Source organism: Merops nubicus, unplaced genomic scaffold (assembly GCF_000691845.1).
Source record: "Merops nubicus isolate BGI_N331 unplaced genomic scaffold, ASM69184v1 scaffold22114, whole genome shotgun sequence".
NCBI classification, from domain to species: Eukaryota; Metazoa; Chordata; class Aves; order Coraciiformes; family Meropidae; genus Merops; species Merops nubicus.
Window position 1 is genome coordinate 34726 of NW_008603872.1, and position 4481 is coordinate 39206.

Genomic DNA, 4481 nt, shown 5'->3' on the forward strand with positions numbered 1-4481 from the left:
AGCGGCTGCCCCCGCCCAGTCAGCGGTGCAACAACCCTGGCTGTCATGTGGGCCAGTGCCTTTTCTTCTTCATTACTTATATTTATGAAGAAAACTTGAAAGCTTCTTCTCAAGAGCTCTGAAGGGCTTGAGTTCTGTATTTTTGGATCAAATCCAGGCCTTGCTCAGAAGGAAATACTGTGCAGACTACTTGTGGGATTCAGTCAGTATGGATCATTGTCAAAATCTTAATGGAGTTTTACTGAGATTTCAAAGCACCTTGAATTTCTTCTCACTAGGAAAAACCTATTTCTGCCATGCACGAAAGAGCAACATTTTAGGATATACCTTGTGCTAGTTACATCGTAATCATGAAACAACCTAGCTTTTCTCAAAGTTTAAACTCCCATGAATTTTGGCTGTTTAAACACCTGTTTCATTTGGAAATGGAGGGAGGAGCTGGTGCTTAGAATCATAGAAACAGCAGCATTGAAATCCCTTAGGCAGAGAAAAAAAATAAATTCAAAAACGAAACCCCAGACCTCTTTCATGGTCTCTTCGTGTAAGTATGCAGGAAAGGCTCACCCCAGTGTATTTGACTGTAACTTTTAATTCTGTCATTGGTGATAATTTTACCAAGTATTTGTGCCCAGCCCAAGACTTTCTGACAACTGACAGGGCTGCAAAGCAGCCTCTGTCCAGTATGGGACTGACAGAGAAATGCACTTTTCTAGCTGAGTGAGACTGACAGACTTTGCACGTAGGAGAATGGCAGATGTCAGTGCAAATCAGGTCTCTACGTCCTGCACTGATGTGGAGAATCCAGCGTGTCCTTGCCAGTCTGAGCCAGTGTGGAGAGTTGGCAGTGCCACAGGAAGCTAGTCACTAATGGCTCTACTTAGCTCAGTGGGGAAGGGCTAGAGAGAATAGGGCTCTGCAATGGAGCATGCAGATTTTTGAGCTGCTTCTCTTCACAGTAGTGGCAGAATGGAATCCAAGTAATTCCTCCTTAGCCTTTTTCTCCAGGTTTGTTTCTGGTTTTCAAGAAGGAAAGGAATTTAATACAGCCAGTTCCTATTTTCTTTGGGTGTGAATTGCCATGGTAGAGCATGGTTTGTTCTCTTACACTCCAGTAGAGTCCACAGCTTTCTCTGCTTAAGCTGATACTATGAACTGTTTGTCTTGCTCTGGGCAGCACAGCCTGAGTGCTTCCTGTCACCATCACCTTTTGTACTTCTGTCACCCTAGAGGCAGGAACCTTCTTCTTTGTCTTCCTCACCTTACTTATAAACACCACCTTGGATTTCAAGCTGCCTAGGAGCACTGCTGTAATTGAAACAGGTATGAATGGGCAAGTCTAGCGAAGCACTCATAGGAGGGGATAAAGTGTTTTCCCAATTCTCTTCCTGCTCTCCAGTCTCTGCCCTGGTTTTTTCTGTGGTTCTTGCACAAATACACCCTTTTCACAGAGCCACATCACTTAGAGTGTTCCACCTGTTAACAGACTTGCTGTTAGAGGTTCCCAGCTTGGGGTCATCAGCTCCCTCATCCCTGCTGAGCAATGCCAGACCTGCCATGCTCCATGTAGCCACAATCAAGTTAGGCTGCTGAGTTGGTCTGTCCATCTCCAGTAATTCTGGCTCTGCTGACGGTCATGCTTGTTGAGAACAGGTACTCTAAAGGTGCCGACGTGTCTGCCCTGTCCTGTCCAGAAAGGCTTTTGCAAAAGGAACCTATAAAGATTACAGTCAGTGGTGAGCAGTTGGGGCCCACATACTGGGGATAAAGGATAGCATCCAAGCTGTTCCCAGCACCAGGAAGAAGCCTGGTAGAGACAGCACCACAGATTGCTGGAAACTTACCAGAATGGTCAGCTAGATGGGAGGGTAAAATCCTGTTCCAAGAAGGAACAAGTATTTCTTGGGGACAGGCTACTGTGAGGCCTGAAATCCTTCTCCTAGTACACGGGACATTCAACCACACGTAAGGCCCCTGGACTCCTTCCAGATGGCAATGGCTTTTGTGTTGCTTGCCAAACGCCTCCTTCAGGCAGTAGGTTCAGCTCTTTGGTTTTGTGCAGTCATTGTCTGCTGTTCCATTGCTGTCTGAGACTCAAGTGTATTTTTTCCCTCTTTTTCACATTTTAAAATGTTACCTTTTTTAACTTGATTCATATGACCCCAGCGCATGTTAAACAAATATTGCAGTGCACCAGCTGTGTACTAAGTAACCTCTTTCTCATGTTTTTTTGTTTTAAGAAGGAGAGTATTTTCTGTATCCCCCTCTAGCATGCACCTATAATAATCCCCATTTTTGTTGTATGTGGGAGTAGGTTGTCCAATGAATGCACCTTCAGCACTGTGGCCTATGTTTGTATTGCTTCAGAGAGGCAAATCACAAAGATTGCTGGAAAACACTACCCCACTGATCCTTTATTCAGGTGTACAGAGCAGTCCAGGAAGGAAGAATATTTTTGCATCAACTTTTCAGCTGACTTAGCAATAAAGATTTTTACTTTCATCTAACTATATATTCTGATTCTGTTACTGCACTGGAGGGAATTTGTGCAATATCCCAGTCAAACCTCACTGTGGTGAGCAGTAGCTGTGCTGCAGGTTCTCCTTCACTGAGCCCTGTGTGCTATGTCATTCACTAGCCTTCTATCCAAAAGCTACTTGCAGAATACTGTGAGGGTGGAGTTCGTAATACCAATTATTAGGCAGCTTTCTGTATCCTGCCAGACGAATCTTGCCCTGTGAACTTGCTCTCTAGAAGTAGCTGCAGCAAGCGGGAAATACAGAATGATTGAAAGAAATGGGACCACAGTGGGCTGTCCAGGTACACCCCTGCACTGAGACACTGCCTCCAGCTACTGCAAGGGAGATGAAATCAAACCAACCCCAGGCTACCTGGCGTGTTCCTATCTAGCATTTGTTTTACTTTTGTGTCTCTAGTTCCAGCAATGTTCCATGGTTTTCCTAATTGTGAGGATTCATTCACTGGTGCCAGTGAAAGCAGAGAAACATCCATGACAAAGCACTTTTTTTCTGGTATGTTGTTTGGTGTTTGGGTCTTGGGTTTTGGTTTGTTTGGTTTTTTTTTAATATGGACAGAACCAGTCTGTGAGACCTGCAATGTTTCCATCTTCATGTGGACAATGAACATAGGGGGCACTGCTCTCCAGTGACACTGCATTCTGAGGCATGGTCTTGTGATTATAGTACTACTTTTATTTTCCCTGTTAAATTTCCTATAAAAGATTTTTTAAAAAGTAAATTTCACCTTTTTAAAAATAAATAATACAAGAGCAATATCTCATTTACCCGATGTCTACATTAGAAAAATTTATTTTGGAAACAATATACTTCATCTTAAACCACCTGCCCAAGCTCTTAAAGCTTTTGTCTGATTATCCCAACTCAGTGAATCTTTTTAAGCAAAACTCTTGTATACAAGTTATATAAAAGACCATTTCATACAAAAATGTGCTCTCTCCAGGAGAGTTTGAGAAGGCATTGTGTCACAATTTAGGCTGAGTGTATGTGTCATTCTGCAAGCTTATTTCAGGATTTCCTGGTGGCTCGATAAATGCAGTGTTCAAACTGTCCTACTAGTTCCAAGAGACCTACAAAAAGAAAGCAATTAATTAGCTGCTACAGCCATGGGCCTTTTAAGAGCTCTGTTCTCAGTGAACTGTCACTTTTGCCCTTGGTAAAGACAGTTTCAGCTGCAGCAAGCTGTTCATCAGCAGAAGTACATAGTAGGGATACTTGTAGCAAGACCTCGCTGGAGAACAAGCCGTGCCAAGAGGGGAGGGGAAGGCTGCTCCTGAAGCAGGCAGCTCCCTGGGGACAGTCATTCTCTGCTAAGGGACAGCCACCAGAGGAGGACAAGCCATCGGACTTTGTGTCCACTAATAATTCAATAGTGCAAATTCGAGTTAGGAACAGCTTGTGTCTACTGTACTTAGAGCTGTGCTCTCCCAGTGCGTGTGCTGCTGCAGCATTAAGGATGCACTGCCCAGAAGCAAGGAGAAGCATAGTGCTTTGTCTCTGTAGGGAGTCTGGCAGAAACCATGGCCGTTCCTGGAGTGGGGGAATCATTCTAAAGTTCGTGTACTTGTACTGGCTTCTGTTCCAGCCTGCGCACTGTCCCGTAGGCCCTGGCAGCGAGGCCGGCGCTGAGCAGCTGTGCCACGACCGCCACGCTGCCCCAGAGGCCAGCGGCGATCTCTGCCCCGTGCAGCCTGCACCCAAACCCCTGGTAGCCTTTGCTCTGATAGAGCTGCTCTCTCTCTTTGCACACCGATGAATTATAAACCCCCTGCAGAAAATGGAAGAAATAGTACAGAGCAGGCACCATGCCAATTGCTATCACTATGTCCAGGGTGCACTCGAGTAGCAGCCAGGCTGGGAAACGCCACGGAAACCGCAGAGCACCAACCAAAATAAGAATGCAAGAGAAGACAAATAGACACCCTCCCACGGCCACTGCTGCCCTTG